Genomic DNA, 14,016 nt, shown 5'->3' on the forward strand with positions numbered 1-14,016 from the left:
GCATTTCTGACTCGATTTAAACATCCTCTCTTTTAGTAGATTATACCACAGTTTAAAAACAGAGAAACACGGTTAAAGAACATGTGGGATTGAACCTGCAAGCTTCAACTTTGCAGTTAGATCATTAACCCTCTGCGCCACCAGGGGATAACTGTTATATTGCAGAGACACAGAGTCTCTTAAAATGTTCCCATCCTTTTCATATGCACAATAATATTCTTGCAATAATAAGGGAATGTTCGGTGCCACATAGGGCTGTGGAGGTCACGAAATGTCACCCTAAATGCACCCAAAAAAAATCCATACCTTTTGCCGATATTGGCCATTGTGCCCTTGGCCCTGAGTGCTGCGTTGTTCGAAACAACTCTCACTCACATGCGTTTACACATTATCAGGTCTTTCTCATGGGGACACAACTGCGCGCGTCCTTATGCATTTCTGAGGTGCATATTGAAGATATTTGAAAAACGGTCCACATTTACTTGTCGTCAGCCAACAAGATGAGTAAGCCTAACAAACAGCAAAAGCACTAGCCTATGTCAATCTAGTGTCCCCCATAGTACAAAAGTTGACCTATTCTGTGGGAGAAATAAATATTCCAAACTGTAATTTCACAGGATTAAAACAACTTGTTTTTATCTACGACAGAAGAATTTATAACTGACTTTTCCCCGACATAACATACAGTACCAGTCAAAAGTTTGGACACACCTACACATTCAAGGGTTTTCTTTATTTGTACTATTTTCTACATTGTAGAATAATAGTGAAGACATCAAAACTATGAAATAACACATATGGAATCATGTAGTAACCAAAAAAGTGTTAAACAATTCAAAATATATTTTAGATTTTAGATTATTCAAAGTAGCCACCCTTTGGCTTGATGACAGCAGCTCCCCCTGTGAAAACCTTCTCAACACTGAAGTATTGAGGTAACACTACCAAAACTATTGCTGATGGTTTACGTGAACAATCAAATTAAATAATGTAAGCCCCGATCAGCAGGTATAGCCAGATGAGAGTTGGGTCTCCGGCAGTAGCTTAGGCTACTTTTATTCCGGTAAAAACACCATTATCAACATCGCATTTGATAACAATAAATAGCCTAGCAAATGACATAGGTTGTCACTCAATGAATAAAGCCTAGTACTGCTCAAGCAATTTGACAAACATTTCATGTGCAAGATCAGGAATAGGCCTATACCTCTTGTTGGTCAGTGTGTAAAGCTGCGCACTGTGCACAGTTTGACTAGGCTACTGATATTGCCTGTTTTTTTTGGGGCATTCAAAATTTCTTGTAGATCAATGACTGTCACAGTTCTAAGCTTAGTTCGACACTGGAGGAGAGGTCACGTCAGTTGTCACAAAATATTAGATATTTTTGGAAGGTAGAATGAAAGTAATATGAGCAAAACATTTTAGTGAACCGGTAGTTCGTAATGTTTGAATCGATTTTCTGACCGATGCATGCTACATTTGGATCGGTTTGTCCCAAACCAATGCACTTGTATCTTAAACATTTGAACCAGGGTTACATTCCTAATAACCAGCGTAGACACATACCAATAAAGTCATTCATATCCAACCTATAAGGGGTGGTAATACGTTATAACTCAGTAGCAAACCTAATAGAGGAACAGGAACTATAGTGGTCAAACAAATTTGGTGCCGGAACCTTGAATTGTTTTGTGATTACATTCTCATTGGTTCAGTCTATCGTCTTCTTCAAAAGGATTAACACGTGGATTAATAGTGCCATGTTTTTTTTTCTCCACAACTTTCCCAGACTTTATGCTCATCACCTTCCCTGTCTGTTGATGCCCATGAAGCCTCTAAAAACAATAAAACAGAGAGAAAGAGAGAGCGAGAACAATTGAATAGCTGTAAACGATATTCTCTTTTCCAAGTAAACAAACCGTGTGTGTTGTGTGCCTTCATCGGCGGCACCATCAGAAACAGCCTCTAGGTAGAGGTCGAGTAGTTTTAAGAGGCCTGGGTAGGTGTACGGTCTGGCCTATCAGAGAGCAAGGTGGAGCTACAACCATAATGCCTAAAACCATACATCACATATCACCACCATCCACTGGTACACTGCTGCACAAATCCAGCCAACTTCTGAATCACAGTACTAAACCACACTATCTGCAAGTTAGTGAATATGAGGCCCAGCATGCTGCCTACAGCTATATATAAAGGCATTTACACAGGCAGCCCATTCTGATCTTTTGCCCAATAATTAGCAGAAGAGCTGATCTGCCTGTGTAAACCAGACCTAAATGAGTTGGCTTGAGTTTTAGATGACCTTTGAACAAACTCAGGTGTGCATGAGGCCTCCTCCAGATACTGCAGATTGAAGTTGTAGTAGCTTGCAAAGAGTGCAGCCATCCCGTTCACAAAGCTGCTATGTGGCCCGACGACACCTGTCCTTCAATGGACAGCATTCAGGCTGTGTGTTTCATCAACATCTCTCCTGAAGTACTGTAGATAAACCTAATGATAAGGGATCATCTTTTCAATATATACCCTTTTCCAGCAACCATCCCCCTCATAGGACCCCTGCCCCTCCCCTCCTCCCAAAATTGTTAGTGCCCAACACAATCACATGCTCAATCCCATTACTTGGCTTCCTTTACATAGCGGACTTTAATGAGAGGAGGTCTATACAGTATCTTGTACAATCAACCGAGGGGTGCTGAGTAAGGGAACAGATCTTTGGATGTCAGAAGCTGTGGCTGACGGCTGGAAAATAATACAGTAAAATACAGTATATTACAACTCAGGTGTTTGAGTGAGAACTTACATCAGCCTGAAGGAAGACGCCCTCCTTAGGTTCTTTAAAGCAAGCCAAAATGACGAGCATGACGCAGATGGCCTTGTTAGTGTCCTCGTTTTCTTGAAAGGCGGACAAGACTCGAACCCCTGGGTTGGCCTTTGTTGACTTGACAGAACTTCAGGATTGTTTGACTTCTCCTCTCAATGGCCTCCGGCAGCTTGTGTAGGGTAGGAATGTCGGTTGAGAAATGGAAGTGGGAGTATAGGCCCCTTTGTGAGAACAGAAATGGCCATCCTTCCTTGACATCTGACGTGGACGGTGGATGGTTCCCGTTCAGGTAGCGCCGCTGCTGTAGTATGTATGCCTTCTCAAGTATCTTCTCTCCTCTCTCTGCTCCTCCCATCCCTTCTTGTGAGTAAATTTGCGCCATCTCTCTCTTCATCTCTTCCAAGGTCTCCTCTGTTTCCCCCCCGAGGGGAGGCCTTCAGGTTGCCACCTAACACGTCCGTACTGGTCCGCTAGGCCTCTTGACGTGTTTCTTCCTTCTGCTGACTCCAAGCGAGAGTTTCTCTCTTTTCGCCGCCGCGCCAGTGTGCTGTCCCGGTTGACATGTTCTAAGCGAGCCAAAGCCATGTCCAATTACCTCTCCATCTAGGTAGACATCAGTAAAACGTCTGGGGTACTCTCGAATGATACTCCTAACAACATTGTGACATATTGCTCTGGACAGATTAAGATTGTGCTGGCGCATTTGATTGACGACCAATCTCACCATCTCTATTCTGTCTCCTGCTGATGGTCTTTGTATGTTGTACCACTGCTGTACGGATTCCAGCTGGCATCCTGTCCCAGCTGACTCTAAAGTCTGTAGGCCATGGTCTACTGAGGAGTGGGGATAAAGGCAACATGTTTGAGGTGCTCGGAGAAGAGAGGGGTGAGGAGGGGCCAGGTTCTGAGTATGATTAAATTAATCCATGTTCTGGAAGAACAAAGCACACGAAGCATTTTGGATTTCAGATGAAATCTTTCCTATGAGGCAACAGTACGGAATGTCACCTTTTACTTGAGGGTATTGTTTTACCGTTTAGAAATTAAAGCACTTTATGTACTTTGTGCCCCTATTTGAAGATGTCATAAGTATTTGGGCATATTCACTTATAGTGTATTAAAGTAGTCAAAAATGTAGTATTTGGTCCCATATGTCTTGCACACAATTACTACATCAAGCTTGTAACTCTACAAACTTGTTGGATGCATTTGCATTAGGTTGTGTTTTGCCCGATAGTAACTGAATGATGAAATTAGAGACTGGATTGCTGCAATATAGTTTTTTTTCTCATAAAATGTACAACCAGCAACTTTATCAGAACACATTTTTATTTACATGTCTGAGGTCTATTATGGGACCTAATAGGATATAGAAGTCAGGACAATACAAGCAAGTCAAAGACTAAAACAAAACTCGGAACGGTTTTTAAACTCTGCAACAGCTGTTCTGTGTACTAACTGTTCTATATGGTTCAGAATACTGGAGGATGACCTAACGCATCCCAAATGAATGATCTGCCTTTCATACAACCTTCTTTTGAAAATACATATTACATCTACTGGTCTAAGATCATATCTAACCAAGACCTCCGTCAAACTGGCAAAACAGGATGGCATGTCAACGATCAAGCAAAGGAGGTGGATCAGGAAGTGGAACCTGCTCTACCAGAGTGGCACTTCCCTGCACACTTGAAGACAATCTAAAACAACATGGCGTATAACAGTAGAGGCAGAGCTCCAGCAACATCAGCTCAGCCGGGGCACAATAGAGAAGACTTCCCAGGACAGACAACAGTGGAAGACCCTTGTAGATGCCCTATGCGCCAGCCGGCGCAACGAGAGTGAGTGACAGTTGAGGTCTATCATCTCTTTATGCTGCATGTTCTTTACCTTCAAGTTTCCCGCTGCTCGTCAGTCTTCAGCACTGAATTGGTCGGCGGAAGTTTGCAAGTTAGTCTTCGTTCACAAACTGCAGATCATTCTCGCTCTCCACAGCAAGCCCTTGTATGCCTTCCAGTAGTGGAGCAATGTTTCATAAGGGAGACATGGAAGAGATGACAAAATGACTTCTTAGATTTCCTGTAAATTCATTGTTCTACAAAATAGATATGAGAAATCGTCACTGACATTCACCTAATTCCAGCACTCATATTAAACCACTGGATAGGGACATAGGTAGTGATGTTTTGGTTTCGGGGCATGGTCAGGAAAAAGCTCTCTCCTAAAGGTGATGTACTCCTTAATGAGGAGATAATGATATAAGCCACCTGACCTGCTGTGACAGGAGTAGCAATCTGAGAAAGCACCAATTTTGCACTGCATGTCCACTGAGCCTTTCACTACGAGGAGAGATGGTTTGTCGTTGGCATCGTTTCCCTGATGTTCGAATCCATTTTTGCGTGGGTTGAGTTGTAAATAAGTCAAATGTTTCTCCTGAACTAACCGAGCAATCAACAAAGCTAGATCATGGGAAACTATGCACTCAAACAGGTCATGCCCTCGACATGGTGCCAGGCTGGTAAACGTGGAAGTAGGCGAGCTGACTGAAAGGCGAGTGGAATTTGACACCACACACCGAATCTGTTGCACTTGCAGCTAAATCCTGCAAATGGGTTCGATATGACTGTACCGGTTCTTGCTGTGCTACACAAGTTCTGAAAGTGTTTCTAGCAATATCACAGTAGTGACAGAAAGTAATGCTCTTACTGAAATTCCCCAGAAGCCCCCAATGCAATGAGATCCTAAATTGTCGCCTAAAAGTACCTTTTAGAACTCGCCCGTCCCTTATCTTAATTCCACTCTCCTCCAGAGTTTTCAGATCTTTGATGAGAGGGTTAAGTACTTTGTCTAGGCCAAAATATTGAAAATCCTGCTCTCTACACAGGTGAACAAGCTGCATACGATCTATAGCTGATATAATATCTGTCAGAGGAAAGTAAATTGCAAAGACGTTGTGTTTTTTCCAGGAACCGAGTGGATTGACAACTTCAAATGAGTCCTGAATAGAGTGTCAGAAAAACAGAAGACGGCTCAGTTCTAAACGGATCCCCCTGAACTCCCCTCCCATCCTGTACATTCTGAAAAACATTCTCTGTCGAGGGTTGGGCATGTGTTGCAGCATGCTTCTCACATACAGACTCACTTTTAAAAAGTGCAGCCAATGTCTGCCGTCCAGGTACATACTGGGAAAAACATTCTTTACCATTATCATCATTACCCAAGAACAAGGGCACAGGCTCAACGTAATAGAAATTATTTTTTAAAGTGGTCTTCTGCTTTTAGGGACAAGGACATCCTGACCGGCCAAACCCTCCCCTAACCCGGACGGTGCTGGGCCAATTGTGAGTCGTGATCTGGGCCAATTGTGAGTGCGGATCGAACCCGGATCTGTAGTGACGCCTCAAGCACTGCAGTGCCTTAGACCGCTGCGCCACTCGGGAGACCCATTTCTAATCCTTCTTGAATATGTGCCTTCAAGCGATGAACAAAAGAGGTTAAAGTGTCACACCTGACTGCACAAGACTGAACCACACATTAAGGGAGTGTCACATTGCTGTTGACAATCTCTCAGCACAGACCCATCAGCTATATTATTTCTATACATATGCGCCTTAAGAGCAGTGAATTTACGGTATGTTCGGGAGCGTTCAGGCACCCCAAATTGATCGTTAAAATGACATGTGTTACTGTGCAGCTTTATGTGCGGAGTGAACTCAAAACCAGTAACAGACACATGGTCACAGGTATTACATTTGCAATGGAACATTTTGACCAAATGGCTGAGGTAAACAAAAACAGAAACAAGACAGGTAGGCAGCAGACAGAACCACTACTAATATTACACTCGAGACTCCCACAACCAATACAATTGGCAGCCACTCAGAGCAAGCACACGAAATGTCCTCTTTACCTTTTGTAGTTCAACTTTGGTATTGCTTAATGGCTTAAACACAAATGTTTCTAGGATGATGTTAGCGAACTAACATTGGCTGCACGGCACTTATGTTACTTGCTGCAGCGTGTAGCTAGATAAATCACACCACGTGTCAAGAGGTACCTAGGCCAATCTTGGCTAAGTTACCTAACATTAGCCTCTCTAACGCCCAACTACTACACCACTATTACACCTTTTTGATAACCACAACTACTTTTTTTGTGTGAGAATTTTGCAGTAAAATAGATGTGGAATGGATGAAATCTCAGTCCGGCTTCTACTGTTAGTTTACGACTAGTAGTCGTGAGAACAGATACAGAAAAAATATTTCACAGAAAATACATTCATCTTTATCACCGTTGGTTGGTGCTACTCACGCGTAGGCCATTTTGGAAACGGACAGCTCCAGATAGGTTGACTCTCCTCGCTCCGGGTAGCTCCCTAGGTGACAGCACCATGCTGTCTTTGGTGACAGACTAGTCAGACTGTCCCCTGCTGCACCGACGCTAGTAGTCCGTCCACCGCAGCACAGCTAGGCGAACATAGCCCGCAGAGAACATTGCAATCACAAACATGCATTCCTCAAATGCTGCTAGTCAACCACTGTATCCAGGGCGCTGTTCTTGCAGCTCATGTTAAGTTAGTTAACGTTACACGCACAGCGAGCTGCTGTAACGTCAGGCTAGCTAGCTAGCTCGCACCCCATATGTTCAAACGTGAAAACACAACGTCAGCTAGGCTAAGTCATTGTGTCCTGATGAAAGAACTTGTCCGAAACGTGTCTGTAATAAAATAATATTTGAAGGGAGTTTGTTGCAAGCCTGTAAAGTTAGCCTATAACATTAAGTAATCCAAACCTTCACTTCTCTTGAATTCAAAATTGGTTTCTGGCTGGCAGTGGCGATCCCAGAATGCCACGCAGTGGCTGTAAAATCCTTCTTCGATTAGAATTGACAGTCATATTTACATAACGGTAAAAAAATTACCCAACAGGCATTGCCATTCACAATAAAACCATGAATACAGTACAATATTGTGAAATGTTATTGTAAAATCACAGCTATTTTTAACAGTGTATACGCATTAATGGTCGCACAAAAACACACACTTACCCAAACGCAACCACACACACACCACCAGACCCTAGACCCCAGCCACACAGCTGAGCCCAACAGCTGGTGTCTGTACCCCAGGGTGGTGTGTGCGTGTGTGTGACTGTGTTTGTGACTGTCTGTGTGTGTGTCGGGGGGGGGGGGGGGGGTTTAGCTAGGCAGCCATGTGGATTAAGGGATCAGGGCTGGTGTCAGACAAACAGTGGATTACTGCTGTAAAGCTGCCCTCTCTGGCCCGGGCCTGAAACTGAGACCAGAGGCTCGCCAAGAGGCCTCCCCCACCGCCTTGCACCCATCCTGGGCCACCTGACTTATTAAGGCTCTGGATTAGCACACAAAGGAGCAGGACCTTGGAAGACCCCGGGCCTCTTGGTCTGTAATAACAGTGGTAATTGAGTGTGTTACTGCAGCTTCGCCCATGAATGCCAATCATGCAGGATTGTGTGTGTGTGTGTGTGTGTGCGTGCGTGTATGTGGTGGGCGTACGTGTGCGTACATGTCAAGTCATTCATGTTGACAGTATGCGTATGACTATGGGGGCACTGATTGTTTAGTGTGTGTATGTATTTGCACTCTGTATGCCTACTCATGTGTGTGTGTGTGTGTGTTACATTTTGTGTTTCCCTCTCCCCTTCCCCAGAGCTATGACTTGAGGTCTTATGTAACATGTTTGTTCAAGTGCCCTCCGATAGGAGAGGAGGAGAAAGAGGGATGGGGGCTATTTCCTCTCATGTCTGTCTTCTGCTCTGTCATTTCCACCAGCCCACTTCCAAGCCTTAGGCAGCAGTAGGGAGGGGGTTGGATGGGTGGGTGGGACACACACACACGTTCACATTCACACACATATTGTACGAACACACACCCCTCTCCCCCTATTATTGGATGAACGTGTGTGTGTGTGTGTGTGTGTGTGTGTGTCTGTCGGGTGGACGCAGCTTCTTATCATAATCCTCCTTACTAAAGAAACGGAGCGGAGCAGAATGAGCCCTCTGTCCCTCACTGTGTGACTGTGCGGAGCTGCTGGTGTAGGAGAGAGACAGGAGTGGAGCACTGAGCAGATGTAACAGGGCCTGTCTCTCACTGTAGAGGAGCCACTGACGAGAAGAGATGACATTTAAACTGGACAGACTGTACAGGCTGTTTCACATGCACAGAGAGGCGCTGGATGGCGTGAGCAGGACACGGACATAGAGATGTGGTAAGTGGTTTGAAATGGTAAGAATTGGTCGCCTTGCATTGAGTGAATATGATAGTTGTATCGATTGTGTTATCTACTTGTAGTGAGTGAATATGATATTTTGACTGTATTAATTCATTTTGAGCTGCATGACTTGACTGTGGGGTGTTTATAGTGATGATACTGAGGTTCATTTGCTCTGTAAAACAAAGGGGGATATCTTGGCTGTGGTAGTCTTGGCTGACTCTGGCATGGGCCGTTGGTAGAGTAATTTAGCTTTGGCTGTAGTTGGGCGATTTGGCTGTGATCCATTTTGGCTATGGCTCTGTAATTTAGCTTTGACACTGTCATGTGTCTATAGAGCTGCAATGAGGTTCTGGCAGGTGATTAACAGCCTGCAGAGTTGGTGATGTTTTGGTGATATTAGGTTGACAGCAGAGCAGCTGGCCCAGTGACAGCTGTCAGCACTGGGAATGACACAATGGCTAATGGCTAGCTGGGTGGCTAGGGAAGTAGCTTACATAGGCTAATGCAGGCTAATTCAGATTTGTGCTAAAACAGCTTTGTGCTGAACATTGTTGTCATATCAATTGCGGTATAATTGTTTATTTGCTCTCCCCTGTCTGAGTTTCACATGGGCCTACACCTGAGTGATTGCAACAGAAGGTTTGTTCATAACCCAAAAACAGTTGGACTATCATCCATCGTATTTACACTTTAGTTAAAGCAATGCATGCAAAGAAAGCGCTCTTGCGATCCCATCACTTTGCTCTCTTTCGTTCCTTGACAATCTTTTGTAGGAAACATGAGAGACGGCTGCTCTCCCTACCTGTTAGTGAGAACTATCACCCAGCGGCTCAGAAATGGCCACATACTAATCCATATTCATCAGTCTCATCATCATAATCAGACTGATACGGGCCGTCATGTAAAAGGTGTCATAAGTGGCAGAGCGGCGCTAGCATAGACCTGACATGTGTCATCACTGTATGATTGGCTGAGTCTGTACAGCACTGAACTTTACAGCACACACTGCTTGTACTGTAGCTATGAATCACGACGTTCTGCTGTCAGATTTATACATGAGTAAATTTAGAGGGAAGAGCGAGATAAAGAGAGAGGAGGAAAGAGATAGAAGGAGACAGGAGGAAGATAGGGAGACCGAAGTAGAGAGGAAGGGAGAGATGGAGAGAAACGGTTTGAAACAATCGTTCTTTAGTCTTTTTCAATTCTAACCATACCTCTCTGTGAATGGGGCTCATTAGCGAGTGAATAGGAGAGGAGAAAAGGGAAGAGAAGGGCAAATGAGGAAAGAGGAAGCAACCAGGAATGAGGAAATGTACAGTAAGTCGCTGTCATACAGATGCTGTAACGTAGACGCTGGGAGTCGGAAAGCCAGTGCAGGTGGTGAGTTTAATAATAAAAAGAACATGGAACAATATAACACACACGAATAGCGTATATACATGAAACACAATACTGACTGGAGAAATAACCTAAAGGAGTGCCAAATATAGGGTAGGTAATAAGTGAGGTAATGGAGTCCAGGTGTGCCTGATGATGACGTGCAGGTGCGCGTAATGATTGATGCCAGGTGTGCGTAATGATGTATCCCAGGACCGGTGGTTAGTATAGCGGTGACGTCGAACGCCGGAGGGGAGTAGTGGAAGTAGACGTGACAGTACCCCCCCCCCCCCCCCCCCCCTGACGTGCGGCTCCAGCCGCAGGACGACGCCGGCCGGAGGGACGGCCCCGAGGACTAGGAGCGGGCCGGTCCGGGCGGCAAAGGTGGAAATCACAGATGATGTTGGAATACAGAATGTCCTCCAACCCAACACCGCTCTTCTGGGCCATACCCCTCCCAGTCCACCAGATACTGGAGCCGACCCCCACGACGTCAGGAGTCCAGTAGAGATCTGACGGGATAGGCCAGACCCCCCTCAATGTCCAGGGGGGGTGGAGGGGTGTCGTGGGGGACAGCATCAGCTAGGGGACCAGGAACCACCGGCCTGAGAAGGGAGACATGAAAAGAAGGTGAGATACGATAGTCACTGGGAAGCTGTACCCTATACATCACCTCGTTGAGCCTCCGGAGAACCTTGAACGGCCCCACAAACCGGGGGCTCAGCTTCTTGCAAGGCAGGCAGAGTGGGAGGTTCCCGGTAGAAAGTCAGACACGATCCCCAGGGTGGTACACGGGGGTCTCCCTGCGGTGGCAGGTCTGCCTGCTCCTTTTGATGGTGGATGGCACGATGGAGTCTCACATGAGCATTGCTCCACATTTCTTCTGCGCACCTGAACCACTCATCAACCGCAGGTGCTTCGGTCTGGCCCGGGGTTCACGGAGCCAGGGCCGGCTGAAAACCCAAAACACACTGGAAGGAGGTCAACCCAGTGGAGGAGTGACGTAGCGTGTTCTGGGCGTACTCCACCCATGGAAGGAATCGAGCCCACTCTCCCTGCCGGTCCTGACAGTGACTCCTCAGGAACCTCCTCAACACCTGGTTCATCCTCTCCACCTGCCCATTGGACTGAGGCCTATACCCGGAAGTGAGGCTGACCGTGACCCCAAGCTTCTCCATAAAGGCTATCCATACCCGTGATGTGAATTGGGGGCCCCGGTCGGAGACAATGTCCTCCGTAAGGCCATAATGCCGGAAGACCTGATGGAATAGTGCCTCAGCGGCCTGGAGTGCAGTAGGGAAACCAGAAATAGAGATTAAACGACAGGGTTTTGAAAATCTATCCACAACCACCAAAATGGTGGTGAAACCGTCAGAGAAGGGGAGATCAGTAAAAATGTAAATGGATAGATGGGACCAGGGACGCTGAGGCACGGGAAGGAGTTTCCCTGCTGGAGCGTTCCGGGGGGATTTGGTTTGTGCACATACTGTACGGAATAGGAGTTGACGTAATGAGTGACGTCCTGCGTCAAGGTGGGCCACCGGTACTTCTCAGAGATGGATTGGATAGTGTGAGAAATACCTGTATGTCCAGCGACGACAGTTGTGTGTGCCCAGGTCAGCAGCTGATCCCTTAACCTCGTGGGAACGTAGATGTGCTCGAGAGGACAGTTAGTGGATGCTGGGCTCCCTCTCCAGAGAATGGCGAATGTCCACATCTACTTCCCAGGCCACAGGAGCTACGACTCGGGAGGATGGGATTATAGGTGCATTCTGGACAGGACCCTCCTTGCTTTCTATATGTACTCCAGGTTCCGATGGTCGGTGAGGATGACGAATGGTGTCTCCATTCCTCTAATGCCAACTTCACCGCCAGGAGCTCTCGATCACCGAAGTCGTAATTCCTCTCTGCAGGGCACAGTTTCTTAGAGTAATATGCACACGGATACAATTTCTGTGGATTACCCTGTCGTTGAGACAGAACTGCCCCAACGCCCACCTCTGAAGCATCCACCTCCACAACAAAGGAGATCGTGGGATTTGGGTGTTAGAGCAATGGGGCGGAGGTGAAACGTCCCTTCAGTAGACTGAAGGTCCCGTCGGCTGCTGGACTCCACACCAACCTACGGGGACCACCCTTGAGGAGAGAGGTGAGAGGGGCGGCGACGGAGCTGAAGTTCCTGATGAAACGACGGTAGAAGTTGGCAAATCCCCCAAAACGTTGTAACCTCTTTATGGTGGTTGGGACTGGCCATGACCTGACCGCATCTACCTTCTTGTCGTCCATCCTCACTCCTTGCGGGCTGATTTGGTAGCCTAAGGAGGAGACCGCCTTCTGATGAAATTGGCACTTCTCAGCCTTGACAAACAGATGCTTAGCCAGGAGGCGTTCCAGGACTGCTCGACCGTGACTGTTGTGACCGTCAGGGTAGCCAAGTAGATCAGGATGTCATCGATATACACAACCACCTGGTGTCCAATCATGTCCCTGAACACCTTAACGAATGCCTGGAACACTGACGGAGCATTGGCTAAACCAAATGGCATCACCAAGTACTCGTAGTGATCAGACATCGTGCTAAATGCAGATTCCATTCATCCTCGTCCCGGATACGGATGAGATTGAATGCACTCCGCCGGTCCAGTTTGGTAAAGAGACAGGCCCCGCGGAGCTGTTCTATGGCTGCCGGCACCAACGGGAGAGGGTAACGGTACTTTGTGGAGATTTCATTGAGTCTTCTGTAATCTAAACGGAACCCTCCATCCTTCTTGGCCACAAAGAAGAAACCAGCCGACGCAGGAGAGTGGCTGTGCGGGTGAAACCTTGTTGGAGCGCCTCTTGGATGTAATCCTCCATGGCCTGGGCCTCAGCCACCGACAAAGGGTAGATGCGTCTGCACGGAGGCGCAGACCCTGCCAGCAGGTCGGTGGCACTGTCCCAGGGGCGATGAGGTGGAAGACAGGTGGTTCTTTGAGAATACCTCCCGCAGCTTCTGTATTTCTTGGCGTCCCCAATGGAGTTTTTAATATGATGCTGTAGTCAGTTGTGAGTCAAACTACACATGTGCACACACACACACACACCCACACACACACACACACACACACACACACACACACACACACACACACACACACACACACACACACACACACACACACACACACACACACACACACACACACACACACAAAGCTTAATGTTAAATCAGTAGCCTGTGGAGCCTTAATATGAATCTGGTCACTCAGCCATAACAGCTCTGGCTCTGGGTTGAGAATGGTTGTCTTTCAGTAAGGCCTGATATGGGACACCAATTCCAGGTCTATTGTTGGCATATTGGTTGACAGATACAATGTTGTCAACAGCAAGCGCCGCTGTCATGGAAGTTCTGATATGGATTAATATGTAGACAGGAGGCACCAGATTATATTTAGGTGGGAACAGGGGACGTGGGATAGAGGGATTTATTTGAGAAGGCCTGTGTGCGCCTGTATTCCCGCTTGTGTGTGCGTGTGTCTATAAGCTTGCCCCTCTGTGTGTTCCAACACGCTAATTAGTGTGTCAA

General features: G+C 46.5%; 1 protein-coding gene and 1 pseudogene across 2 annotated transcripts in view; one reads left to right on the plus strand and one right to left on the minus strand.

Moving 5' to 3' along the window:
* The window catches only part of nav2a (neuron navigator 2a), a 298,168-nt gene that overhangs the window by 61,601 nt on the left and 222,551 nt on the right, over positions 1-14,016 (plus strand). The window contains exon 1 of one of the 2 annotated variants that reach the window (XM_071381948.1): positions 8,875-9,068. The exons of the other annotated variant lie outside the window; for it this stretch is intronic. The gene's annotated coding sequence lies outside the window, so the exon portion shown is untranslated. Of the gene's footprint in view, positions 1-8,874; positions 9,069-14,016 lie in introns of those variants that run through there. 2 annotated transcript variants of the gene reach the window in all.
* On the minus strand, positions 1,802-3,684 carry LOC139562837 (uncharacterized; annotated as a pseudogene).

Source organism: Salvelinus alpinus, chromosome 33, assembly GCF_045679555.1.
Source record: "Salvelinus alpinus chromosome 33, SLU_Salpinus.1, whole genome shotgun sequence".
NCBI classification, from domain to species: domain Eukaryota; kingdom Metazoa; phylum Chordata; class Actinopteri; order Salmoniformes; family Salmonidae; genus Salvelinus; species Salvelinus alpinus.